The sequence below is a fragment of the Mustelus asterias genome, chromosome 8 (assembly GCF_964213995.1).
Source record: "Mustelus asterias chromosome 8, sMusAst1.hap1.1, whole genome shotgun sequence".
Lineage (NCBI taxonomy): Eukaryota > Metazoa > Chordata > Chondrichthyes > Carcharhiniformes > Triakidae > Mustelus > Mustelus asterias.
This window is the reverse complement of record NC_135808.1, coordinates 53,527,798-53,555,624: the sequence shown is the minus strand read 5'-3', so window position 1 is coordinate 53,555,624 and position 27,827 is coordinate 53,527,798. Positions and strand designations below refer to the sequence as shown.

Below are 27,827 nucleotides of genomic sequence, written 5' to 3'. Positions count from 1 at the left end.
GTTCACCATGAGTCCAAAGGAAGAAAATGTCATCGATGTATCTAGTGTATAGCATCGGTTGAAGGTCCCGTGCGGTGAAGAAGTCTTGTTCGAACCTGTGCATGAAGATGTTGGCATATTGAGGTGCAAATTTGGTCCCCATGGCTGTTCCGTGTGTCTGGATGAAGAACTGGTTGTTGAAGGTGAAGATATTGTGGTCCAGGATGAAGCGGATGAGATGTAAAATTGCATCTGGAAACTGGCAGTTGTTGGCGCTGAGCACTGAGGCCGTTGCAGCAATGCCATCGTCATGGGGGATGCTGGTGTAGAGTGCTGAGACATCCATTGTGACGAGGAGCGCTCCTGGTTCAACTGCTCCATGTGTGCCGAGTTTCTGTAGGAAGTCCGTCGTGTCGCGACAAAAGCTGGGGGTTCTTTGTACAATGGGTTTCAGGATGCCCTCGACATAGCCGGAGAGGTTCTCGCACAGGGTCCCATTGCCCGATACGATGGGACGGCCGGGTGTGTTTGCCTTGTGTATCTTCGGGAGGCAGTAGAGATCTCCAACGCGGGGAGTACGTGGGATGAGAGCACGGAGGGTGTTCTGAATGTCCGGATCAAAGGTCTTGATCAGAGTGTTGAGTTGACGGGTGTGTTCTTTGGTCGGATCTGCAGGTAACTGTCTGTAGTGTTCCTCGTTGTTGAGTTGTCGGTACACTTCTTTGCAGTAATCCGTTCTGTTCAGTATGACGATGGCCCCTCCTTTGTCTGCTGGTTTGATGACAATGTTGCGGTTGGTCTTGAGAGCGTGGATGGCGTTACGTTGTGCTTGGGTGATGTTCGGGGCTGTCTTGTGAGTGCGGCTGATGAATTTGGTGTTGACGCACCTCCTGACGGCTTGGGCATACATGTCAAGTCGAGGGCAGCGGCCTTCCGGAGGAGTCCAATTCGACTCTTTCCTCTTCGGATGCACTGCGGATCTCTCTGTCGGCTGTTCCGGTTCATTGGCTGTCTCATTGTGTTCGTTGTTGGCCTCTTGGGGTTTGTGGAAGAACTCCCTCAGCCTCATTCGCCTGATGAATTCCTCTGTGTCTGCTGCGAGACTGATGGGGTCTATTTTGGTGGTGGGGCAAAAATTAAGCCCTCGGCTGAGAACTTCGATTTCATCTGGTTGAAGTGTGTAGTCGGACAAGTTGACAATGGACTTCCCTGCAGTGGTACTGTTTTCTACTGTGGTACGGGGGAGGCTTGGTTGCTGCTGGTGGTGATGCCGAGTTTCTCAAGTTTCCTGTTCTTGGTGTGCATGTAGATGGTGTAGTTCCTTTGTCTCATCTGCTTGGCAGAGTTTCGCAGCTGGTCTGCGTCCTGAACGCAAGTTGAGAATATGGATTCGATCTTGGTTTCCAGGCTGCGGCGTTTGCTGTAGAGTTGGTGTATGAGGTGGTTGAGGAGGGTGAGAGAGGTGCGACGGCAAAGTCTCTCAGCGTAGTCTGTGTTATAGGTTGACCTGAGTGGGTTCGTGATCTGTAGTCCTTTCGGTATCTTGTCTGCTTTCTTGCATCTTTGTAGAAACTTGATGTCTGTGTCGATATGCGCGATCTTCTTGGCGATCCTCTCCACTTGGAGCCGGCAGTTTGCGGTGTCGATGGTAGTCATGATGTGGAGATGCCGGGGTTGGACTGGGGTAATTGTTTTGTTTCTTAAAGACTGGATTAGTTGTAAGTATTCGCATTCCAACCATTATTCATGTAAATTGAGTCTGTGTCTTTATAAGTTCTGTTTGTGAACAGAATTCCCACTCACCTGAAGAAGGGGCTCAGAGCCTCGAAAGCTTGTGTGGCTTTTGCTACCAAATAAACCTGTTGGACTTTAACCTGGTGTTGTTAAACTTCTTACTGTGTTTACCCCAGTCCAACGCCGGCATATCCACATCATGACGTTCAAGGTTTACACAGTAAGAAGTTTAACAACACCAGGTTAAAGTCCAACAGGTTTATTTGGTAGCAAAAGCCACACAAGCTTTCGGAGCTCCAAGCCCCTTCTTCAGGTGAGTGGGAATTCTGTTCACAAACAGAGCATATAAAGACACAGACTCAATTTACATGAATAATGGTTGGAATGCGAATACTTACAACTAATCAAGTCTTTAAGAAACAAAACAATGTGAGTGGAGAGAGCATCAAGACAGGCTAAAAAGATGTGTATTGTCTCCAGACAAGACAGCCAGTGAAACTCTGTGGGGGTTACAAATGGTGTGCGGAGCACTTCAGCGGTCACGGGCATTCGGCCTCTGATATTCGGGTAAGCGTTCTCCAAGGCGGCCTTCGCGACACATGACGGCGCAGAGTCGCTGAGCAGAAACTGATAGCCAAGTTCCGCACACACGAGGACGGCCTCAACCGGGATATTGGGTTCATGGCACACTATTTGTAACCCCCACAGAGTTTCACTGGCTGTCTTGTCTGGAGACAATACACATCTTTTTAGCCTGTCTTGATGCTCTCTCCACTCACATTGTTTTGTTTCTTAAAGACTTGATTAGTTGTAAGTATTCGCATTCCAACCATTATTCATGTAAATTGAGGTTGTGTCTTTATATGCTCTGTTTGTGAACAGAATTCCCACTCACCTGAAGAAGGGGCTTGCAGCTCCGAAAGCTTGTGTGGCTTTTGCTACCAAATAAACCTGTTGGACTTTAACCTGGTGTTGTTAAACTTCTTACTGTGTTTACCCCAGTCCAACGCCGGCATCTCCACATTCAAGGTTTAAACAGGAGCCTCAATAATTCAACTCCTGTGGTCCTTATCCTCTGTAGGGGTTAACACAATGGTGCAGTCCCAGGTAAGTATCAAAGGTCAGGTGCCATGTGGCCCTGCGTATTCCTGAGGCATCCAAAATTTTGCTGCCCACACCTAACACACAACAAATCCCGATCATGCATCACCCCTGACCTCACTGACCTACATTTGCACCTGGTTAAGCAACACCCTCATTTTAAAATTCTCATCCTGATGTTCAAATCCCTCCATGGCCTTGCACCTCCCACCGTCCTGGGCAGCTACTCCATTCCAACAGCTCTCCGACATCCTCTAATTCTGGCCTCCTGAACCTTCCCAGTTTCAGTCACTCCACCACCATCATGGACACACCTTCGGCAATGTTCCCTCTAAGTTGCTCGGGTTATTTGTTACCATTTGGCGCATAATACAAATTCAAAGGAGTCGTGTTTTTAAACAAATTGCTTACGCTTTCCAAGACAAAGGTTCAAGAGAATGTTGGACTTCAGCTATCTAAGCCCCATTTCCTGGACTTCCCTCCCTAAACACCTTCACCCTTTGCAGACGCACCTTCAAAGCGACTTCATCGACCAAGTTTGTGGTCACCTGTCCTTGCATTTCCTCATGCGGCTCAGTGTCAAATATCATCCAAAGGTCTTTCGATGCACCTCGGGCCTACTATTCCAGGACACTAAATAAATGGAGGCTCTTGTTGTCGTGGTGACGTGGCCGTGCAAGATAAATAGTCAAGCATTTTCTTCAGGCAACCTCGGTTCAGCAAGTGAGGCAAATGGATTGACAAGCGGATGAATATCAAATGAGATGTTATCCTGATGAGTGCAAAGTATTGGGAGTATATAAAAGTAAGATAGGTCTGCAGTGAATGAGCAGAATTAGCTCAGAGAGACAGGAAGGGAAGTTGAGACTGACAACTTCATCACTTGCACTGTCAAAACAATGCAAAATGAAAGTGGTAAGTGTTGGGATAATACCGCCACCATTCTGTGCTCAGAGTAACTGTGCTTTATGAGAGGGTTACAATAGTGGCTGGTGCTTTTTGTAACTGGCACTCCCCTGCACACACACCTCCTCCGCTGAGCGTGTAGATTTAGCTCCAGCAATCTCAAAATAAGGGGCAATATTTTCCCACTTTGGGTTGGCAGAGCGACCTGTCACGTATCTCAACATTCTCTATGTTGGTTCACCCTTTGAACTGCCACACCCAGGTTTTCAAGGGATACTTTGGGCTGCTCAAAGGTCAGCCATTGACTGCTGGCTTTGCTTCAAAACGCTTCAGTCACTCATTCCAAAGATGTGCGGGTTAGGTTGATTGGCCATGCTCAATTATCCCTCAGTGACAGGGAGAATTAGCAAGGTAAATGTGTTGGGTTACGGGGATAGGGCCTGGGTAGGATTGTTGTCAGTGCAGGCTCGATGTGCTGAGTGGCCTCTTTCTGCAGTGTAGGGATTCTATGATTCTACTAGCATGTTGACCTCTGAGTCAACAAGTCATGGGTTCAAGCCCCACGCTGGCTAATTGAACCCAAAATCCTGAGTGACATTCCGAGGGCAGTATCGAGAGAAGGTGCGCTGACGAAGGTGGCTGCTTCAAATGTGGTATTAAACTGAAGACCTCTTTGCCTGTTCTTCCCATGAACGCACGCCATATTCAAAGAAGAGTTCTCCTGGTATCTTGGCCAATATTCCTCTGTCAGTCAACACCAAGAGGGAAAAGACATAGAAAAAGTGCCCAATTATTTGTCTCAGTGCAGTTTGTAACGAGTATCTTGCATGCAATTTATTGTGCCAAAAACCACTGTGAAAATGCACTGGTCCGTGTTCTCAATGGCAGTGGGTGCAAAGGTCAGAACCACCGAATCTCCAGTCCATTCCGTTCTTGATATAAATGCATTTCTTCAACACTTGAAAGAATGACTTGCATTTCTATCACACCGTTCATGACCACAAGAGATCTCAAGAGTGCCTCACAGCCAATGAAATGTAGTGGCTATTGTGATGTGGGAAACAGGGCTGCCAATTTTCACACAGCAAGATCCCAAAAACAGCGATGTGGTAACGATTAGGTTTAGGTTCTGGGGGAAGGATCTGCTGGTGTCAGACCTTCTGAGAGTCTGAGGGGTGGGGATTGCCCGATATTAAAAGGAGGCTGCGGACAGAGGCCACCCTCCCCCACACCCCCCGCCTCACCCCCAAAACCTCTCCCAACCAAGGACTGAACAGGGTCCCTTTTCAAGCTCCCCCCGCCCCCCCGCAGTTCCTGAGCTTTTCCCGCTCGCCTGAAAATTAAAGCTGGGTGGGAAATGGCCCTTACGTGGTCAATAATTGGCCACTTACGGGCCGCAATTGGGACAGGGGCAGGCAGGCTGGCCTAGGGCTCAACCCAATCCTAGTGTAAGATTGAGCAGAAGTGAGGGTGAGCGGGAGTCTGGTGAGAAGGTCATGTGGGAAATGTTAGAGTCACAGCCCTCCCCACCTACAGAAACAGCAGCAGAGGAACGCAGAATTCTGCCACTGGTGACATCTGGTGTGGTCACTGCTGCTTCAATCTGGGATTATCATTATCCTGGTTCACTCTTCAAAACCTGAGGATGACTAACTTGGGAGTTTGGGTATGTGATCCTTTTCATTCAGTTGCTGATCTGATTGATTTGATTTGATTTATTATTGTCACATGTATTAACATACAGTGAAAAGTATTGTTTATTGTGTGCTATACAGACAAAGCATACCGTTCATAGAGAAGGAAAGGAGAGAGTGCAGAATGTAGTGTCATAGCTAGGGTGTAGAGAAAGATCAACAAGGTAGCTCCACTTAAAAGTCTGATGGCAGCAGAGAAGAAGCTGTTGAGTCAGTTGGTATGTGACCTCAGACTTTCGTATTTTTTTCCCAACAGAAGAAGGTAAAAGAGAGAATGTCCGGGGTGCATGGGATCCTTGAAGTGTAGACAGAGTCAATGGATGGGAGGCTGGTTTGCATGATGAATATACATTTCATTCACTTACAGCTATGTACTTAGGGTATCTTTGGTTCCTTGTCTTCCACGCTAGCTTTAGCGGTCAGCTACGGCTCAGTTAGGAGCTTGCTTGCGTGTGAGCTGCAAGGTTGTGGGTTCAAGACCTAACTCAGGGCTTGAGCACAAGGATCAGGGCTGACTCTCCCAGTGCAGTTCTGAGGGAGCGCTGAACTGTCGGATGAAAGGTTAAACTGAAGTCTCATTCAGTGGATCTGAAATATCCCAGAGCACTGTATGGGGAAGAGCAGCGGTGTCGCCCTGTCAATATTTATCCCTCAGTTAACATCACAAAAAAAAACACATCATCTGGTCTTCATTACATTGCTGTTTGTGGGAGCTTGCTGTGCATAAAATGGCTGCCATGTTTTCTACATTACAGCAGTGAGAACAATTCACACCTACTGTAAAGTGCTTTGCGATATCCAGTAGTTGCGAAAAACACAATATAAATGTGAGTCTTTCCTTTTTTTGAACTCGACGAGGAATCAATGTACAGCCTGGTTGGATATAGCGGGGAAATGGCCTTTTGTTTTATTCGTCACTAGTCACTCCCACTGTCAGAACGCCAGCATGGCCTCTCTGATCTAGCGATTAATCAGTTAATGGATATAGGATTTCCAGGTAACATTCTCACTCTCTCTGCCTGGTAAAATGTAATTGTTCCAACACTTGATTAACAGAAGGATGGAAAGCAATTCAATTACTTTGGTCGCTGTTCTGTCACTCGATTAAGATTGAAGATTCCCTGAGGTTGTCTTTTTCATATCAGGGACTCGAGGTACTGCAAGGAACTCTTAAAATGTCCTTGAGGTTTCTTGTCTTGGACGAAGCATCAGGAGATTACGTTAAGTATAACACTTACAGTTTCCCCTAATACTATCCTCACGGTACATTAGAGACAGAGAGATAAAGTTCTCTATCATTATTCTGTCCGAAAAAAGCAGCATCTCGCACTCATTTCCAGTGAGGTTGTCAGCAAGGAAAGAGTATTGCAGTCTACTCAGAGCAAAGAACTTTCTGAGCTACTGCAGGGAGGCAGCAGGGCAGCGAGGGGGAGTGGGCGGCAGCGAGGGGGAGCAGCGAGGGGAAGTGGGCGGCAGTGAGGGGAAGTGGGCAGCAGCGAGGGGCAGCAGCAAGAGGAAGTGGGCAGCAGCGAGGGGCAGCAGTGAGAGGAAGTGGGCAGCAGCGAGGGGCAGCAGTGAGAGGAAGTGGGCAGCAGCGAGGGGCAGCAGTGAGAGGAAGTGGGCAGCAGCGAGGGGCAGCAGCAAGAGGAAGTGGGCAGCAGTGAGTGGAAGTGGGCGGCAGCGAGGGGGAGCGGGCGGCAGCGAGGGGGAGCGGGCGGCAGCGAGGGGGAGGGGGCGGCAGCGAGGGGGAGGGGGCGGCAGCGAGGGGGAGGGGGCGGCAGCGAGGGGGAGGGGGCGGCAGCGAGGGGGAGGGGGCGGCAGCGAGGGGGAGGGGGCGGCAGCGAGGGGGAGGGGGCGGCAGCGAGGGGGAGGGGGCGGCAGCGAGGGGGAGGGGGCGGCAGCGAGGGGGAGGGGGCGGCAGCGAGGGGGAGGGGGCGGCAGCGAGGGGGAGGGGGCGCCAGCGAGGGGGAGCGAGCGGCAGCGAGGGGGAGCGGGCGGCAGCGAGGGGGAGGGGGCGGCAGCGAGGGGGAGGGGGCGGCAGCGAGGGGGAGGGGGCGGCAGCGAGGGGGAGCGGGTGGCAGCGAGGGGGAGGGGGTGGCAGCGAGGGGGAGGGGGCGGCAGCGAGGGGGAGCGAGCGGCAGCGAGGGGGAGGGGGCGGCAGCGAGGGGGAGGGGGCGGCAGCGAGGGGGAGGCAGCGAGGGGGAGGGGGCGGCAGCGAGGGGGAGGGGGCGGCAGCGAGGGGGAGGGGGCGGCAGCGAGGGGGAGCGGGCGGCAGCGAGGGGGAGGGGGCGGCAGCGAGGGGGAGGGGGAGGCAGCGAGGGGGAGGGGGCGGCAGCGAGGGGGAGGGGGCGGCAGCGAGGGGGAGCGAGCGGCAGCGAGGGGGAGGGGGCGGCAGTGAGAGGAAGTGGGCAGCAGTGAGAGGAAGTGGGCAGCAGTGAGAGGAAGTGGGCAGCAGTGAGAGGAAGTGGGCAGCAGTGAGAGGAAGTGGGCAGCAGTGAGGGGGAGGGGGCGGCAGTGAGAGGAAGTGGGCGGCAGTGAGGGGAAGTGGGCAGCAGTGAGGGGAAGTGGGCAGCAGTGAGAGGAAGTGGGCAGCAGTGAGAGGAAGTGGGCAGCAGTGAGAGGAAGTGGGCGGCAGTGAGGGGAAGTGGGCAGCAGTGAAGGGAAGTGGGCAGCAGTGAGAGGAAGTGGGCGGCAGTGAGAGGAAGTGGGCAGCAGTGAGAGGAAGTGGGCAGCAGTGAGAGGAAGTGGGCAGCAGTGAGAGGAAGTGGGCGGCAGTGAGAGGAAGTGGGCAGCAGTGAGAGGAAGTTGGCCGCAGTGAGAGGAAGTGGGCAGCAGTGAGAGGAAGTGGGCAGCAGTGAGAGGAAGTGGGCGGCAGTGAGAGGAAGTGGGCAGCAGTGAGAGGAAGTGGGCGGCAGTGAGAGGAAGTGGGCAGCAGTGAGAGGAAGTGGGCAGCAGTGAGAGGAAGTGGGCAGCAGTGAGAGGAAGTGGGCAGCAGTGAGGGGAAGTGGGCGGCAGTGAGGGGAAGTGGGCGGCAGTGAGGGGGAGGGGGCGGCAGTGAGGGGGAGGGGGCAGCAGTGAGGGGGAGGGGGCGGCAGTGAGGGGGAGGGGGGAGCAGTGAGGGGGAGGGGGCGGCAGTGAGGGGGAGGGGGCGGCAGTGAGGGGAAGTGGGCGGCAGTGAGGGGGAGGGGGCGGCAGTGAGGGGAAGGGGGCAGCAGTGAGGGGGAGGGGGCAGCAGTGAGAGGAAGTGGGCAGCAGTGAGGGGGAGGGGGCAGCAGTGAGGGGGAGGGGGCGGCAGTGAGGGGGAGGGGGCAGCAGTGAGAGGAAGTGGGCGGCAGTGAGGGGGAGGGGGCGGCAGTGAGAGGAAGTGGGCGGCAGTGAGAGGGAGGGGGCGGCAGTGAGAGGAAGTGGGCGGCAGTGAGGGGGAGGGGGCGGCAGTGAGAGGAAGTGGGCAGCAGTGAGAGGAAGTGGGCAGCAGTGAGAGGAAGTGGGCGGCAGTGAGGGGGAGGGGGCGGCAGTGAGAGGAAGTGGGCGGCAGTGAGAGGAAGTGGGCGGCAGTGAGGGGGAGGGGGCGGCAGTGAGAGGAAGTGGGCGGCAGTGAGGGGGAGGGGGCGGCAGTGAGAGGAAGTGGGCAGCAGTGAGAGGAAGTGGGCAGCAGTGAGAGGAAGTGGGCGGCAGTGAGAGGAAGTGGGCGGCAGTGAGGGGGAGGGGGCGGCAGTGAGAGGAAGTGGGCAGCAGTGAGGGGGAGTGGGCGGCAGTGAGGGGGAGTGGGCGGCAGCGAGGGGGAGGGGGCGGCAGTGAGAGGAAGTGGGCGGCAGCGAGGGGGAGGGGGCGGCAGTGAGAGGAAGTGGGCGGCAGCGAGGGGGAGGGGGCAGCAGTGAGAGGAAGTGGGCAGCAGTGAGAGGAAGTGGGCGGCAGCGAGGGGGAGTGGGCGGCAGTGAGAGGAAGTGGGCAGCAGTGAGAGGAAGTGGGCAGCAGTGAGAGGAAGTGGGCAGCAGTGAGGGGGAGGGGGCGGCAGTGAGGGGGAGTGGGCGGCAGCGAGGGGGAGGGGGCGGCAGTGAGAGGAAGTGGGCGGCAGCGAGGGGGAGGGGGCGGCAGTGAGAGGAAGTGGGCGGCAGCGAGGGGGAGGGGGCAGCAGTGAGAGGAAGTGGGCAGCAGTGAGAGGAAGTGGGCAGCAGTGAGAGGAAGTGGGCAGCAGTGAGGGGGAGGGGGCGGCAGTGAGAGGAAGTGGGCAGCAGTGAGAGGAAGTGGGCAGCAGTGAGAGGAAGTGGGCAGCAGTGAGAGGAAGTGGGCAGCAGTGAGAGGAAGTGGGCGGCAGTGAGAGGAAGTGGGCGGCAGTGAGGGGGAGGGGGCGGCAGTGAGAGGAAGTGGGCGGCAGTGAGGGGGAGGGGGCGGCAGTGAGAGGAAGTGGGCAGCAGTGAGAGGAAGTGGGCAGCAGTGAGAGGAAGTGGGCAGCAGTGAGAGGAAGTGGGCAGCAGTGAGAGGAAGTGGGCAGCAGTGAGAGGAAGTGGGCGGCAGTGAGGGGAAGTGGGCAGCAGTGAGAGGAAGTGGGCGGCAGTGAGAGGAAGTGGGCAGCAGTGAGAGGAAGTGGGCAGCAGTGAGGGGAAGTGGGCGGCAGTGAGAGGAAGTGGGCGGCAGTGAGAGGAAGTGGGCGGCAGTGAGAGGAAGTGGGCAGCAGTGAGGGGAAGTGGGCAGCAGTGAGGGGAAGTGGGCGGCAGTGAGAGGAAGTGGGCAGCAGTGAGGGGAAGTGGGCAGCAGTGAGGGGAAGTGGGCAGCAGTGAGGGGAAGTGGGCAGCAGTGAGGGGAAGTGGGCGGCAGTGAGAGGAAGTGGGCAGCAGTGAGGGGAAGTGGGCAGCAGTGAGGGGAAGTGGGCGGCAGTGAGAGGAAGTGGGCGGCAGTGAGGGGGAGGGGGCGGCAGTGAGAGGAAGTGGGCGGCAGTGAGAGGAAGTGGGCAGCAGTGAGAGGAAGTGGGCAGCAGTGAGGGGAAGTGGGCGGCAGTGAGGGGGAGGGGGCGGCAGTGAGAGGAAGTGGGCGGCAGTGAGGGGAAGTGGGCGGCAGTGAGGGGAAGTGGGCGGCAGTGAGAGGAAGTGGGCAGCAGTGAGAGGAAGTGGGCGGCAGTGAGGGGGAGTGGGCGGCAGTGAGGGGAAGTGGGCGGCAGTGAGGGGAAGTGGGCGGCAGTGAGGGGGAGGGGGCGGCAGTGAGAGGAAGTGGGCGGCAGTGAGGGGGAGGGGGCGGCAGTGAGAGGAAGTGGGCGGCAGTGAGAGGAAGTGGGCGGCAGTGAGGGGAAGTGGGCGGCAGTGAGGGGAAGTGGGCGGCAGTGAGAGGAAGTGGGCGGCAGTGAGAGGAAGTGGGCGGCAGTGAGAGGAAGTGGGCGGCAGTGAGAGGAAGTGGGCGGCAGTGAGGGGAAGTGGGCGGCAGTGAGAGGAAGTGGGCGGCAGTGAGAGGAAGTTGGCCGCAGTGAGGGGGAGTGGGCGGCAGTGAGGGGAAGTGGGCGGCAGTGAGAGGAAGTGGGCGGCAGTGAGGGGAAGTGGGCGGCAGTGAGAGGAAGTGGGCGGCAGTGAGAGGAAGTGGGCGGCAGTGAGGGGGAGGGGGCGGCAGTGAGGGGGAGGGGGCGGCAGTGAGAGGAAGTGGGCGGCAGTGAGGGGAAGTGGGCGGCAGTGAGAGGAAGTGGGCGGCAGTGAGAGGAAGTGGGCGGCAGTGAGAGGAAGTGGGCGGCAGTGAGAGGAAGTGGGCAGCAGTGAGGGGGAGGGGGCGGCAGTGAGGGGAAGTGGGCAGCAGTGAGAGGAAGTGGGCGGCAGTGAGGGGGAGGGGGAGGGGGCGGCAGTGAGAGGAAGTGGGCGGCAGTGAGGGGGAGGGGGCGGCAGTGAGAGGAAGTGGGCGGCAGTGAGGGGGAGGGGGCGGCAGTGAGGGGGAGTGGGCGGCAGCGAGGGGGAGGGGGCGGCAGTGAGGGGGAGGGGGCGGCAGTGAGGGGGAGGGGGCGGCAGTGAGGGGAGTGGGCGGCAGTGAGGGGGAGGGGGCGGCAGTGAGGGGAAGTGGGCGGCAGTGAGGGGGAGGGGGCGGCAGTGAGGGGAAGTGGGCAGCAGTGAGAGGAAGTGGGCAGCAGTGAGAGGAAGTGGGCGGCAGTGAGGGGGAGGGGGCGGCAGTGAGAGGAAGTGGGCGGCAGTGAGGGGGAGGGGGCGGCAGTGAGGGGGAGTGGGCGGCAGCGAGGGGGAGGGGGCGGCAGTGAGAGGAAGTGGGCGGCAGTGAGGGGGAGGGGGCGGCAGTGAGGGGAAGTGGGCGGCAGTGAGAGGAAGTGGGCGGCAGTGAGGGGGAGGGGGCGGCAGTGAGGGGAAGTGGGCAGCAGTGAGAGGAAGTGGGCAGCAGTGAGAGGAAGTGGGCAGCAGTGAGAGGAAGTGGGCGGCAGTGAGAGGAAGTGGGCAGCAGTGAGAGGAAGTGGGCAGCAGTGAGAGGAAGTGGGCAGCAGTGAGAGGAAGTGGGCGGCAGTGAGAGGAAGTGGGCAGCAGTGAGAGGAAGTGGGCAGCAGTGAGGGGGAGGGGGCGGCAGTGAGAGGAAGTGGGCGGCAGTGAGGGGGAGGGGGCGGCAGTGAGAGGGAGTGGGCGGCAGCGAGGGGGAGGGGGCGGCAGTGAGGGGGAGGGGGAGGCAGCGAGGGGGAGGGGGCGGCAGCGAGGGGGAGGGGGCGGCAGCGAGGGGGAGCGAGCGGCAGCGAGGGGGAGGGGGCGGCAGTGAGAGGAAGTGGGCAGCAGTGAGAGGAAGTGGGCAGCAGTGAGAGGAAGTGGGCAGCAGTGAGAGGAAGTGGGCAGCAGTGAGAGGAAGTGGGCAGCAGTGAGGGGGAGGGGGCGGCAGTGAGAGGAAGTGGGCGGCAGTGAGGGGAAGTGGGCAGCAGTGAGGGGAAGTGGGCAGCAGTGAGAGGAAGTGGGCAGCAGTGAGAGGAAGTGGGCAGCAGTGAGAGGAAGTGGGCGGCAGTGAGGGGAAGTGGGCAGCAGTGAGGGGAAGTGGGCAGCAGTGAGAGGAAGTGGGCGGCAGTGAGAGGAAGTGGGCAGCAGTGAGAGGAAGTGGGCAGCAGTGAGAGGAAGTGGGCAGCAGTGAGAGGAAGTGGGCGGCAGTGAGAGGAAGTGGGCAGCAGTGAGAGGAAGTTGGCCGCAGTGAGAGGAAGTGGGCAGCAGTGAGAGGAAGTGGGCAGCAGTGAGAGGAAGTGGGCGGCAGTGAGAGGAAGTGGGCAGCAGTGAGAGGAAGTGGGCGGCAGTGAGAGGAAGTGGGCAGCAGTGAGAGGAAGTGGGCAGCAGTGAGAGGAAGTGGGCAGCAGTGAGAGGAAGTGGGCAGCAGTGAGGGGAAGTGGGCGGCAGTGAGGGGAAGTGGGCGGCAGTGAGGGGGAGGGGGCGGCAGTGAGGGGGAGGGGGCAGCAGTGAGGGGGAGGGGGCGGCAGTGAGGGGGAGGGGGGAGCAGTGAGGGGGAGGGGGCGGCAGTGAGGGGGAGGGGGCGGCAGTGAGGGGGAGGGGGCAGCAGTGAGAGGAAGTGGGCGGCAGTGAGGGGGAGGGGGCGGCAGTGAGGGGAAGGGGGCAGCAGTGAGGGGGAGGGGGCAGCAGTGAGAGGAAGTGGGCAGCAGTGAGGGGGAGGGGGCAGCAGTGAGGGGGAGGGGGCGGCAGTGAGGGGGAGGGGGCAGCAGTGAGAGGAAGTGGGCGGCAGTGAGGGGGAGGGGGCGGCAGTGAGAGGAAGTGGGCGGCAGTGAGGGGGAGGGGGCGGCAGCGAGGGGGAGGGGGCGGCAGTGAGGGGGAGTGGGCGGCAGCGAGGGGGAGGGGGCGGCAGTGAGAGGAAGTGGGCGGCAGCGAGGGGGAGGGGGCGGCAGTGAGAGGAAGTGGGCGGCAGCGAGGGGGAGGGGGCAGCAGTGAGAGGAAGTGGGCGGCAGTGAGAGGAAGTGGGCAGCAGTGAGAGGAAGTGGGCAGCAGTGAGAGGAAGTGGGCGGCAGTGAGAGGAAGTGGGCAGCAGTGAGGGGGAGGGGGCGGCAGTGAGAGGAAGTGGGCAGCAGTGAGGGGAAGTGGGCAGCAGTGAGAGGAAGTGGGCGGCAGCGAGGGGGAGGGGGCGGCAGTGAGAGGAAGTGGGCGGCAGTGAGGGGGAGGGGGCGGCAGTGAGGGGGAGTGGGCGGCAGCGAGGGGGAGGGGGCGGCAGTGAGAGGAAGTGGGCAGCAGCGAGGGGGAGGGGGCGGCAGTGAGAGGAAGTGGGCGGCAGCGAGGGGGAGGGGGCAGCAGTGAGAGGAAGTGGGCAGCAGTGAGAGGAAGTGGGCAGCAGTGAGGGGGAGGGGGCGGCAGTGAGAGGAAATGGGCAGCAGTGAGAGGAAGTGGGCAGCAGTGAGAGGAAGTGGGCAGCAGTGAGAGGAAGTGGGCAGCAGTGAGAGGAAGTGGGCAGCAGTGAGAGGAAGTGGGCAGCAGTGAGGGGGAGGGGGCGGCAGTGAGGGGGAGGGGGCGGCAGTGAGAGGAAGTGGGCGGCAGTGAGGGGGAGGGGGCGGCAGTGAGAGGAAGTGGGCAGCAGTGAGAGGAAGTGGGCAGCAGTGAGAGGAAGTGGGCAGCAGTGAGAGGAAGTGGGCAGCAGTGAGAGGAAGTGGGCGGCAGTGAGGGGAAGTGGGCAGCAGTGAGAGGAAGTGGGCGGCAGTGAGAGGAAGTGGGCAGCAGTGAGAGGAAGTGGGCAGCAGTGAGAGGAAGTGGGCAGCAGTGAGGGGAAGTGGGCGGCAGTGAGGGGGAGGGGGCGGCAGTGAGAGGAAGTGGGCGGCAGTGAGAGGAAGTGGGCGGCAGTGAGGGGAAGTGGGCGGCAGTGAGGGGGAGGGGGCGGCAGTGAGAGGAAGTGGGCGGCAGTGAGAGGAAGTGGGCGGCAGTGAGAGGAAGTGGGCGGCAGTGAGAGGAAGTGGGCAGCAGTGAGGGGGAGGGGGCGGCAGTGAGGGGAAGTGGGCGGCAGTGAGGGGAAGTGGGCAGCAGTGAGAGGAAGTGGGCAGCAGTGAGGGGGAGGGGGCGGCAGTGAGGGGGAGGGGGCGGCAGTGAGGGGGAGGGGGCGGCAGTGAGGGGGAGGGGGCGGCAGTGAGGGGGAGGGGGCGGCAGTGAGGGGAAGTGGGCGGCAGTGAGGGGGAGGGGGCGGCAGTGAGAGGAAGTGGGCGGCAGTGAGGGGGAGGGGGCGGCAGTGAGAGGAAGTGGGCGGCAGTGAGGGGGAGGGGGCGGCAGTGAGGGGGAGGGGGCGGCAGCGAGGGGGAGGGGGCGGCAGCGAGGGGGAGGGGGCGGCAGCGAGGGGGAGGGGGCGGCAGTGAGGGGGAGTGGGCGGCAGTGAGGGGAAGTGGGCGGCAGTGAGGGGAGTGGGCGGCAGTGAGGGGGAGGGGGAGGGGGCGGCAGCGAGGGGGAGGGGGCGGCAGTGAGGGGGAGGGGGCGGCAGTGAGAGGAAGTGGGCGGCAGTGAGGGGGAGGGGGCGGCAGTGAGGGGGAGGGGGCGGCAGTGAGGGGGAGTGGGCGGCAGTGAGAGGAAGTGGGCGGCAGTGAGGGGGAGGGGGCGGCAGCGAGGGGGAGGGGGCGGCAGTGAGGGGAAGTGGGCGGCAGTGAGGGGGAGTGGGCGGCAGCGAGGGGGAGGGGGCGGCAGTGAGGGGGAGGGGGCGGCAGTGAGGGGGAGGGGGCGGCAGTGAGGGGGAGGGGGCGGCAGTGAGGGGGAGGGGGCGGCAGTGAGAGGAAGTGGGCGGCAGTGAGGGGGAGGGGGCGGCAGTGAGGGGGAGTGGGCGGCAGTGAGAGGGAGGGGGCGGCAGTGAGGGGGAGGGGGCGGCAGTGAGAGGAAGTGGGCGGCAGTGAGGGGGAGGGGGCGGCAGTGAGAGGAAGTGGGCGGCAGTGAGGGGGAGGGGGCGGCAGTGAGGGGGAGGGGGCGGCAGTGAGAGGAAGTGGGCAGCAGTGAGGGGGAGGGGGCGGCAGTGAGGGGGAGTGGGCGGCAGTGAGGGGGAGGGGGCGGCAGTGAGGGGGAGTGGGCGGCAGTGAGAGGAAGTGGGCGGCAGTGAGGGGGAGGGGGCGGCAGTGAGGGGGAGGGGGCGGCAGTGAGGGGAAGTGGGCGGCAGTGAGAGGAAGTGGGCAGCAGTGAGAGGAAGTGGGCGGCAGTGAGAGGAAGTGGGCGGCAGTGAGAGGAAGTGGGCGGCAGTGAGGGGGAGGGGGCGGCAGTGAGCGGCAGTGAGAGGAAGTGGGCGGCAGTGAGGGGGAGGGGGCGGCAGTGAGCGGCAGTGAGAGGAAGTGGGCGGCAGTGAGAGGAAGTGGGCAGCAGTGAGGGGGAGGGGGCAGCAGTGAGGGGAAGTGGGCGGCAGTGAGGGGGAGGGGGCGGCAGTGAGAGGAAGTGGGCGGCAGTGAGGGGGAGGGGGCGGCAGTGAGAGGAAGTGGGCGGCAGTGAGGGGGAGGGGGCAGCAGTGAGAGGAAGTGGGCAGCAGTGAGAGGAAGTGGGCAGCAGTGAGAGGGAGGGGGCAGCAGTGAGGGGGAGGGGGCGGCAGTGAGGGGGAGGGGGCGGCAGTGAGAGGAAGTGGGCGGCAGTGAGGGGGAGGGGGCGGCAGTGAGAGGAAGTGGGCGGCAGTGAGGGGGAGGGGGCGGCAGTGAGAGGAAGTGGGCGGCAGTGAGGGGGAGGGGGCAGCAGTGAGGGGGAGGGGGCGGCAGTGAGGGGGAGGGGGCAGCAGTGAGAGGAAGTGGGCGGCAGTGAGGGGGAGGGGGCGGCAGTGAGAGGAAGTGGGCGGCAGTGAGAGGAAGTGGGCAGCAGTGAGAGGAAGTGGGCGGCAGTGAGGGGGAGGGGGCAGCAGTGAGGGGGAGGGGGCGGCAGTGAGAGGAAGTGGGCAGCAGTGAGGGGAAGTGGGCGGCAGTGAGGGGGAGTGGGCGGCAGTGAGGGGGAGGGGGCAGCAGTGAGAGGAAGTGGGCAGCAGTGAGGGGGAGGGGGCGGCAGTGAGAGGAAGTGGGCGGCAGTGAGGGGGAGGGGGCGGCAGTGAGAGGAAGTGGGCGGCAGTGAGGGGAAGTGGGCGGCAGTGAGAGGAAGTGGGCGGCAGTGAGAGGAAGTGGGCAGCAGTGAGAGGAAGTGGGCGGCAGTGAGAGGAAGTGGGCGGCAGTGAGGGGAAGTGGGCAGCAGTGAGGGGGAGGGGGCGGCAGTGAGGGGAAGTGGGCGGCAGTGAGGGGAAGTGGGCGGCAGTGAGGGGAAGTGGGCGGCAGTGAGGGGAAGTGGGCGGCAGTGAGAGGAAGTGGGCAGCAGTGAGAGGAAGTGGGCAGCAGTGAGGGGGAGGGGGCGGCAGTGAGGGGGAGGGGGCGGCAGTGAGGGGGAGGGGGCGGCAGTGAGGGGGAGTGGGCAGCAGTGAGGGGGAGGGGGCGGCAGTGAGGGGGAGGGGGCGGCAGTGAGAGGAAGTGGGCAGCAGTGAGGGGGAGGGGGCGGCAGTGAGAGGAAGTGGGCAGCAGTGAGAGGAAGTGGGCAGCAGTGAGGGGAAGTGGGCGGCAGTGAGAGGAAGTGGGCAGCAGTGAGAGGAAGTGGGCAGCAGCGAGAGGAAGTGGGCAGCAGTGAGGGGGAGGGGGCAGCAGTGAGAGGAAGTGGGCAGCAGTGAGAGGAAGTGGGCAGCAGTGAGGGGGAGGGGGCGGCAGTGAGGGGGAGGGGGCGGCAGTGAGGGGGAGGGGGCGGCAGTGAGGGGGAGGGGGCGGCAGTGAGGGGGAGTGGGCAGCAGTGAGGGGGAGGGGGCGGCAGTGAGGGGGAGGGGGCAGCAGTGAGGGGAAGTGGGCAGCAGTGAGGGGGAGGGGGCGGCAGTGAGAGGAAGTGGGCAGCAGTGAGAGGAAGTGGGCAGCAGTGAGAGGAAGTGGGCAGCAGTGAGGGGGAGGGGGCGGCAGTGAGAGGAAGTGGGCAGCAGCGAGAGGAAGTGGGCAGCAGTGAGAGGAAGTGGGCAGCAGCGAGAGGAAGTGGGCAGCAGTGAGAGGAAGTGGGCAGCAGTGAGAGGAAGTGGGCAGCAGTGAGGGGGAGGGGGCGGCAGTGAGGGGCAGCAGTGAGAGGAAGTGGGCAGCAGCGAGAGGAAGTGGGCAGCAGTGAGAGGAAGTGGGCAGCAGTGAGAGGAAGTGGGCAGCAGCGAGAGGAAGTGGGCAGCAGTGAGAGGAAGTGGGCAGCAGTGAGGGGGAGGGGGCGGCAGTGAGGGGCAGCAGTGAGAGGAAGTGGGCAGCAGCGAGGGGGAGGGGGCGGCAGCGAGGGGGAGGGGGCGGCAGCGAGGGGGAGGGGGCGGCAGCGAGGGGGAGGGGGCGGCAGCGAGGGGGAGGGGGCGGCAGCGAGGGGGAGCGAGCGGCAGCGAGGGGGAGGGGGCGGCAGTGAGGGGGAGTGGGCGGCAGTGAGAGGAAGTGGGCGGCAGTGAGGGGGAGTGGGCGGCAGTGAGGGGGAGTGGGCGGCAGCGAGGGGGAGGGGGCGGCAGTGAGGGGGAGGGGGCGGCAGCGAGGGGGAGGGGGCGGCAGTGAGAGGAAGTGGGCAGCAGCGAGGGGGAGGGGGCGGCAGCGAGGGGGAGTGGGCAGCAGTGAGGGGGAGGGGGCAGCAGTGAGAGGAAGTGGGCAGCAGTGAGGGGGAGGGGGCAGCAGTGAGGGGGAGGGGGCGGCAGTGAGGGGGAGTGGGCAGCAGTGAGGGGGAGGGGGCAGCAGTGAGAGGAAGTGGGCAGCAGTGAGGGGGAGGGGGCGGCAGTGAGAGGAAGTGGGCGGCAGTGAGGGGGAGTGGGCGGCAGTGAGAGGAAGTGGGCGGCAGTGAGGGGGAGGGGGCGGCAGTGAGGGGGAGGGGGCGGCAGTGAGGGGGAGGGGGCGGCAGTGAGGGGGAGGGGGCAGCAGTGAGAGGAAGTGGGCGGCAGTGAGAGGGAGGGGGCAGCAGTGAGAGGAAGTGGGCGGCAGTGAGGGGGAGGGGGCGGCAGTGAGGGGGAGGGGGCGGCAGTGAGGGGAAGTGGGCGGCAGTGAGGGGGAGGGGGCGGCAGTGAGGGGGAGGGGGCGGCAGTGAGAGGAAGTGGGCGGCAGTGAGGGGGAGGGGGCGGCAGTGAGGGGGAGGGGGCGGCAGTGAGGGGGAGGGGGCGGCAGTGAGAGGAAGTGGGCGGCAGTGAGGGGGAGGGGGCGGCAGTGAGGGGGAGGGGGCGGCAGTGAGAGGAAGTGGGCGGCAGTGAGAGGAAGTGGGCGGCAGTGAGGGGGAGGGGGCGGCAGTGAGAGGAAGTGGGCGGCAGTGAGGGGGAGGGGGCGGCAGTGAGAGGAAGTGGGCGGCAGTGAGGGGGAGGGGGCGGCAGTGAGAGGAAGTGGGCGGCAGTGAGAGGAAGTGGGCGGCAGTGAGAGGAAGTGGGCGGCAGTGAGGGGAAGTGGGCGGCAGTGAGGGGGAGGGGGCGGCAGTGAGAGGAAGTGGGCGGCAGTGAGGGGGAGGGGGCGGCAGTGAGAGGAAGTGGGCGGCAGTGAGAGGAAGTGGGCAGCAGTGAGGGGGAGGGGGCGGCAGTGAGGGGGAGGGGGCGGCAGTGAGGGGGAGTGGGCAGCAGTGAGGGGGAGGGGGCGGCAGTGAGGGGGAGGGGGCGGCAGTGAGAGGAAGTGGGCAGCAGTGAGGGGGAGGGGGCGGCAGTGAGAGGAAGTGGGCAGCAGTGAGGGGAAGTGGGCAGCAGTGAGGGGGAGGGGGCGGCAGTGAGAGGAAGTGGGCAGCAGTGAGAGGAAGTGGGCAGCAGTGAGAGGAAGTGGGCAGCAGCGAGAGGAAGTGGGCAGCAGTGAGAGGAAGTGGGCAGCAGTGAGAGGAAGTGGGCAGCAGTGAGGGGGAGGGGGCGGCAGTGAGGGGCAGCAGTGAGAGGAAGTGGGCAGCAGCGAGAGGAAGTGGGCAGCAGTGAGAGGAAGTGGGCAGCAGTGAGAGGAAGTGGGCAGCAGCGAGAGGAAGTGGGCAGCAGTGAGAGGTAGTGGGCAGCAGTGAGGGGGAGGGGGCGGCAGTGAGGGGCAGCAGTGAGAGGAAGTGGGCAGCAGCGAGGGGGAGGGGGCGGCAGCGAGGGGGAGGGGGCGGCAGCGAGGGGGAGGGGGCGGCAGCGAGGGGGAGGGGGCGGCAGCGAGGGGGAGGGGGCGGCAGCGAGGGGGAGCGAGCGGCAGCGAGGGGGAGGGGGCGGCAGCGAGGGGCAGCAGTGAGAGGAAGTGGGCAGCAGTGAGGGGGAGGGGGCGGCAGCGAGGGGGAGGGGGCGGCAGCGAGGGGGAGGGGGCGGCAGCGAGGGGGAGCGGGTGGCAGCGAGGGGGAGGGGGCGGCAGCGAGGGGGAGCGGGTGGCAGCGAGGGGGAGGGGGCGGCAGCGAGGGGGAGGGGGCGGCAGCGAAGGGGAGGGGGCGGCAGCGAGGGGGAGGGGGCGGCAGCGAGGGGGAGCGGGTGGCAGCGAGGGGCAGCAGTGAGAGGAAGTGGGCAGCAGAAGCATCCAGCTCACAGTAGGCACTGCCCACAGCACACAGGATGTTCAGGCAGAGGCTGATCTCTCTCTTGACGTGTCAGAGGGACAGGACTCCAGAGGCTCCAGCTGTCATGTCAGATCGGGGCAGCCGTCTGCTGCCTCTGGGAACTAGACTTGCTCTGCGCTGGGCCTGGTGACCACGCGACAGCCAAAGCGATCGCTGCCCTCAACCTTATTCGACTGCCACGTCGCGGAGGCTTTTCCGGAAACCGATCCGGGAATCTCACAGTCAGGAGTGGACAGATACATAAGGCAGGCAAATGATGCCAGGAGTGGCAAATGTGCCAATTTCTCCAGACATTGTGCCAGTTAGAATGGGCACTGGGTTTCAATCTCTGGTTGCTGTCCCACAGGCAAGGGGCATCATAGACAATGCGCACACTTCAATCTCGGTAGCTCAGAGAGGAGTGGTTGTGAACAGTGAGGAATTTCATTGGTTCAATGTGCAGTTCCTGCGCAAACTCAAAGAACACCATTTGTGCAGATGTGTGCAAGTTTCTCTCAGAGCTTCCATCATTCTTACCTCCTGCAGGAGGTCAATCTCCCTGACATCTTGGCTCCTGCCAGGAGACATACGGATGGTTTTTAGGAGTGAAAGAATGCCCGCTTCAAACTGAGCTGATCACCAATTCATGAAGCCAAACAGTGCCAGCGGCTGGCGTACGGCCAGCAGATATGTGACCATACCAACCACCAACAGGCTGAAGCTGTACTTCCAGAGCCATGATGTGGAGGTGCCGGCGTTGGACTGGGGTAAACTCAGTAAGAGTTTTAACAACACCAGGTTAAAGTCCAACAGGTTTATTTGGTAGCAAATGCCATTAGCTTTCGGAGCGCCGCTCCTTCGTCAGATGGAGTGGATATCTGCTCTCAAACAGGGCACAGAACCTAACCCTTCAAGACCTGGTTGGCTTTAAGACTTTAAGATCTGGTTGGCTGTAGGGATTCGCATTCTAATTAGTATTCTGTAACTTGATTTTGTGTTTCTGTGCCCTGTTTGAGAGCAGATTTCCACTCCATCTGACGAAGGAGCAGCGCTCCGAAAGCTAATGGCATTTGCTACCAAATAAACCTGTTGGACTTTAACCTGGTGTTGTTAAAACTCTTACTGTGTTCACCCCAGTCCAACGCCAGCATCTCCACATCATGGCTACCATCGACACCGCAAACTACCGGCTCCAAGTGGAGAGGATCTCCAAGAAGATCGCACATATCGACACAGACATCAAGTTTCTACAAAGATGCAAGAAAGCAGACAAGATACCGAAAGGACTACAGATCACGAACCCACTCAGGTCAACCTATAACACAGACTACGCTGAGAGACTTTGCCATCGCACCTCTCTCACACTCCTCAACAACCTCATACACCAGCTCTACAGCAAACGCCGCAGCCTGGAAACCAAGCTAGAATCCATATTCTCAACTTGCGCTCAGGACACAGACCAGCTGCGATACACTGCCAAGCAGATGAGACAAAGGAACTACACCATCTACATGCACACCAAGAACAGGAAACTTGAGAAACTCGGCATCACCACCAGCAGCAACCAAGCCTCCCCCGTACCACAGTAGAAAACAGTACCACTGCAGGGAAGTCCATTGTCAACTTGTCCGACTACACACTTCAACCAGATGAAATCGAAGCTCTCAGCCGAGGGCTCAACTTTTGCCCCACCACCAAAATAGACCCCATCAGTCTCGCAGCAGACACAGAGGAATTCATCAGGCGAATGAGGCTGCGGGAGTTCTCCCACAAACCCCAAGAGGCCAACAGTGAACACAATGAGACAGCCAATGAACCGGAACAGCAGACAGAGAGATCCGCAGTGCATCCGAAGAGGAAAGAGTCGAATTGGACTCCTCCGGAAGGCCGCTGCCCTCAACTTGACATGTATGCCCAAGCCGTCAGGAGGTGCGTCAACACCAGATTCATCAGCCGCACTCACAAGACAGCCCCGAACATCACCAAGCACAACGCAACGCCATCCGCGCTCTCAAGACCAACTGCAACATTGTCATCAAACCAGCAGACAAAGGAGGGGCCACTGTCATACTGAACAGAACGGATTACTGCAAAGAAGTGTACCGACAACTGAACAACGAGGAACACTACAGACAGTTACCCACAGATCCGACCAAACAACACACCCGTCAACTCAAAACTCTGATCAAGACCCTTGATCCGGACCTTCAGAACACCCTCCGTGCTCTCATCCCACGTACTCCGCGTGTTGGAGATCTCTACTGCCTCCCTAAGATACACAAGGCAAACACACCCGGCCGTCCCATCGTATCGGGCAATGGGACCCTGTGCGAGAACCTCTCCGCCTACGTCGAGGGCATCCTGAAACCCATTGAACAAAGAACCCCCAGCTTTTGTCGCGACACGACGGACTTCCTACAGAAACTCAGCACACATGGAGCAGTTGAACCAGGAGCACTCCTCGTCACAATGGATGTCTTGGCACTCTACACCAGCATCCCCCACGATGATGGCATTGCTGCAACGGCCTCAGTACTCAACGCCGACAACTGCCAGTTTCCCGATGCAATTTTACAACTCATCCGCTTCATCCTGGACCACAATATCTTGACCTTCAACAACCAGTTCTTCATCCAGACGGAACAGCCATGGGGACCAAATTTGCACCTCAATATGCCAACATCTTCATGCACAGGTTCGAACAAGACTTCTTCACTGCACAGGACCTTCAACCGATGCTATACACTGGATACATCAATGACATTTTCTTCCTTTGGACTCATGGTGAACAATCACTGAAACAACTATATGATGACATCAACAAGTTCCATCCCACCATCAGACTCACCATGGACTACTCTCCGGAATCGGTTGCATTCTTGGACACATGCATCTCCATGAAGGATGGTCACCTCAGCACCTCACTGTACCGCAAGCCCACGGATAACCTCACGATGCTCCACTTCTCCAGCTTCCACCCTAAACACGTTAAAGAAGCCATCCCCTACGGACAAGCCCTCCGTATACACAGGATCTGCTCGGATGAGGAGGATCGCAACAGACACCTCCAGACGCTGAAAGATGCCCTCATAAGAACAGGATATGGCGCTCGACTCATCGATCGACAGTTCCGACGTGCCACAGCGAAAAACCGCACCAACCTCCTCAGAAGACAAACACGGGATACCGTGGACAGAGTACCCTTCGTCGTCCAGTACTTCCCCGGAGCGGAGCCTTCAACATGTCATTGATGAAGATGAACATCTCGCCAAGGCCATCCCCACACCCCCACTTCTTGCCTTCAAACAACCGCACAAGCTCAAACAGACCATTGTCCGCAGCAAACTACCCAGCCTTCAGGAGAACAGTGACCACGACACCACACAACCCTGCCACAGCAACCTCTGCAAGACATGCCGGATCATCGACATGGATGCCATCATCTCATGTGTGAACACCATCCACCAGGTACATGGTACATACTCTTGCAACTCGGCCAACGTTGTCTACCTGATACGCTGCAGGAAAGGATGTCCCGAGGCATGGTACATTGGGGAAACCATGCAGACGCTACGACAACGGATGAATGAACACCGCTCGACAATCACCAGGCAAGACTGTTCTCTTCCTATGGGGGAGCACTTCAGCGGTCATGGGCATTCAGCCTCTGATCTTCGGGTAAGCGTTCTCCAAGGCGGCCTTCACGACACATGACAGCGCAGAGTCGCTGAGCAGAAACTGATAGCCAAGTTCCGCACACATGAGGACAGCCTAAACTGGGATGTTGGATTTATGTCACACTATCAGTAACCCTGCACAGCTTGCCTCCTGGACTTGCAGAATCTCACTGGCTGTCCTGTCTGGAGACAATACACATCTCTTTAACCTGTGCTTCATGCTCCCTCCACCCACATTGTCTGTATCTTTAAGACCTGGTTGATTGTAGAGATTCACATTCTAATCAGTATTCTGTAACTTGATTTTGTGTCTCTGTGCCCTGTTTGAGAGCAGATTTCCACTCCATCTGACGAAGGAGCAGCGCTCCGAAAGCTAATGGCATTTGCTACCAAATAAACCTGTTGGACTTTAACCTGGTGTTGTTCAAACTCTTACTGTGTCTTCCAGAGCCTGGGCAGATGTGCATGCAGCTTCAGTGTGACCCCAGCCAGGGTCTCGGGAACAGCTGTGAAAAGCTGCTCTCTGCACAACACTGCACAGCTGCAAGGTTTAAACCTGCAGGAGATCGAAGGCAGGGAGCTCACATCAACTGGGAATGATTCCAGGAAGGAGGTCGAGATCTAGCAGAGGTGCTCCAAATCAGGAAGGGTCTGGACACAGTAGATAGGGAGAAGCCATTCCCACTCAAAAAAGGATCGAGACACGAGGGCGCAGATTTAACTTACATAGAAACCTACACAGAAACTAGAAGCCGGAATAGGCCATTTGGCTCTTCGAGCCTGCTCTGCCATTCATTTTGATCATGGCTGATCATCGAATTCAATATCCTCATCTCCCCTTCCTCCATATTCATTGATCCCTTTCGCCCCAAGAGCTACATCTAAGTTCTTCTTGAAATCACACAACGTCTTGGCCGCAACTGTCATAGTGAATTCCACAGATTCAACTCCCTCTGAGTGAAGATATTTCTCCTCACCTCGGTCCTAAAAGTCCTTATTCTCGAACTATGACCCCGAGTTCTGGACTCCCCCACCATTGGGAACATTCTGGATCTACCTTGTCTAATCTTGTTAGAATTTTATAAGTTTCTATGAGATCCCCTCTCACTCTTCTAAACTCCAATGAATATAAAGAACAAAGAAGAACAAACAAAGATCAGAACAGAACAGGGATAGGCCCTTCAACCCACCAAGCCTGCGCCAACGCACGACGCCTTTCTAAACTAAAGACGTTTTGCTTCTGCGCAGTCCACATCCCTCTATTCCATGCCTATTCATATATCTTTTTAATCCTTCACAACTTGGCCTCTCCTCATGACAGACCAGCTGTCCCAGGAATCAGCTTGGTAAACCTTCGCTGTACTCCCTCTATAGCAAGGACATCCTTCCTCAGATAAGGACAGCAAAACTCCACACAATACTCATGTGTGGCCTTACCAATGCCCTGTGCCATTGCAGTAAAATATCTATATTCTTTATTCATACACTTAAATCCTCTCGCTATGAAGGCCAATATACCATTTGCCTTCTTTACTGCCTGCTGTACCTGTGAGCTTACTTTCAGCAAATGATGCACGAGGACTCCAAGGTCTTGCTGCGTATCCATGTCTCTCAATTTACACCCATTCAAGTAATAATCTGTCTTCCTATTATTGCTACCGAAATGGATAACCTCACATTTATCCACATTATACTGCATCTGCCATGCAGATGCCCACACACTCAGCCTGTCCAAATCACGCTGAAGCATCTCTGCATCCTCCTCACAGCTCACCATCCCACCCAACTTTGTATCATCTGCAAATTTGGAGATAATACATTTAGTTCCCTCATCCAAATCATTAATATATAATGTGAACAGTTGGGGTCCTAGCTCAGATCCCTGCGGAACCCTATTAGTCACTGCCTGCCAATCAGAAAAAGACCCATTTATTCCAACTCTTTGCTTCCTATTTGCTAACCAGCTTTCTATCCATCTCAAGACATTACCTGCAATCCAATGCGCTTTAACTTTACATAGTAGTCTGTTATGTGAGACCCTGTCAAAAGCTTCTGAAAGTCTAAATAAACCACATCCACCAGTTCTCCCTGGTCAACTCCACTAGTTACATCCTCAAAGAATTCCAGTAGATTTGTCAAGCATGGTTTCCCTTTTCAGATAACAGTCTGATTCCCTTTTGAATGTTTCAATTGAACCAGCCTCCATCATACTCAGGCAGGACATTGCAGATCCAAACCACTCGCTGTGTAAAAAAGATTCTCCTTGTGTTGCTTTTGTTTCTTTTACTTTTAGGTTAAAAAAAAAAGGAACGAGGTCCTAAAAGCAGAATATAGGGATTAGGAAGCAAGCTGAAAAGTAGGGACCTCAAAAGTAGTGATCTCAGGATTACTACCAGTGCCACGTGCTGGTCAGAGTAAAAACGACAGGATATATAGGATGGATACATGGCTGAAAAGATGGTGTGAGAGGGAGGGTTTCAGGCTTCTGGGGCATTGGGACTGGTTCTGGGGGATATGGGACCTGTACAAACTGGACGGGTTACACCTGGGCAGGACCAGGACTGATGTCCTTGTTGGGGTGGGGGGGGGGTTTAAACCAATATGGTAGGGGGAATGGGAATCTATATAAGGATTCAGAGCATTGGGAATCAAGAATGATAGAAAAAGACAGCAAGGATAATAAGAAAAGTGATAGGCAGAAAAATCAAGGGCCAGAATCAGATAAGGAGACAGCAAGAAGTAATAGGAATGGGACAGAAAACATTAAAAGGATTCACCTTAAAGTTTTGTACCTGAATGCTCGGAACATTGAAAGCAAAGGATGGATGTGTTTACTGGCTCTGAGAAAAGTAGGTTTAACAACACCAGGTTAAAGTCCAACAGGTTTATTTGGTAGCAAAAGCCACACAAGCTTTCGAGGCTCTGAGCCCCTTCTTCAGGTGAGTGGGAATTCTGTTCAGAAACAGAACTTATAAAGACACAGACTCAATTTACATGAATAATGGTTGGAATGCGAATACTTACAACTAATCCAGTCTTTAAGAAACAAAACAATGGGAGTGGAGAGAGCATCAAGACAGGCTAAAAAGATGTGTATTGTCTCCAGACAAGACAGCCAGTGAAACTCTGCAGGTCCACGCAACTGTGGGAGTTACAAATAGTGTGACATAAACCCAATATCCCGGTTGAGGCCGTCCTTGTGTGTGCGGAACTTGGCTATCAGTTTCTGCTCAGCGACTCTGCGCTGTCGTGTGTCACGAAGGCCGCCTTGGAGAACGCTTACCCGAATATCAGAGGCCGAATGCCCGTGACCGCTGAAGTGCTCCCCAACAGGAAGAGAACAGTCTTGCCTGGTGATTGTCGAGCGGTGTTCATTCATCCGTTGTCGCAGCGTCTGCATAGTTTCCCCAATGTACCATCTTTTTAGCCTGTCTTGATGCTCTCTCCACTCCCATTGTTTTGTTTCTTAAAGACTGGATTAGTTGTAAGTATTCGCATTCCAACCATTATTCATGTAAATTGAGTCTGTGTCTTTATAAGTTCTGTTTGTGAACAGAATTCCCACTCACCTGAAGAAGGGGCTCAGAGCCTCGAAAGCTTGTGTGGCTTTTGCTACCAAATAAACCTGTTGGACTTTAACCTGGTGTTGTTAAACTTCTTACTGTGTTTACCCCAGTCCAACGCCGGCATCTCCACATCAAAAGTAGGTTTGACAAGGTAGAGTGATGGAGTGGGATAGGATACAGGTGAATGTATCCTGACCTGGTTAGATCATTAAGGTGTGTCCTGCACTCAATCCAGGCTCAATGCTCCTGCTGACCTCCTGGGTCACCTCAGCCAGGTCTTTTTTACAACAGCAAGTCTTTTCCTGCTATTACTGAGGAGAAGTATCTCTCTCTCTGGTTCCTCAAGAGCCCTAGAGCATCATTGAGCTGTGGCACAGCCTTTGAGGTGACCTGAATCTATTTTCACACCTCGTCTTCTTTTGCTCCCCACATTGTCCACCTCCAAATTCCATCCTTGGTTTGGGCCTGACTCTGACATCGTGAGGACCCTCAAAGTTACCCATGGCCACGCAATCAGTGCCAAATCCAGAAGTAAAATGATAATAAGCTGCTTGTGCTGAAATGATGTGGAGATGCCGGCGTTGGACTGGGGTAAGCACAGTAAGAAGTAACAGACTACTTCTTACTGTGCTGAAATGCCAGCGACAGACAACTCTAAATTTATTTCTGGGTTTCTCACACTCCCTAACAATCTCCGAGGTAACATTGGGGCTGAAGTATTCACTACGGAGCTGAGGAAGAGTAAGAAATGGATTGATGGCT

At 58.4% G+C, this 27,827-nt stretch overlaps 1 protein-coding gene across 4 annotated transcripts in view; it reads right to left on the bottom strand.

Moving 5' to 3' along the window:
* The window catches only part of LOC144497876 (pre-B-cell leukemia transcription factor 1-like), a 486,513-nt gene that overhangs the window by 190,295 nt on the left and 268,391 nt on the right, over window positions 1–27,827 (bottom strand). The window lies entirely within an intron of this gene.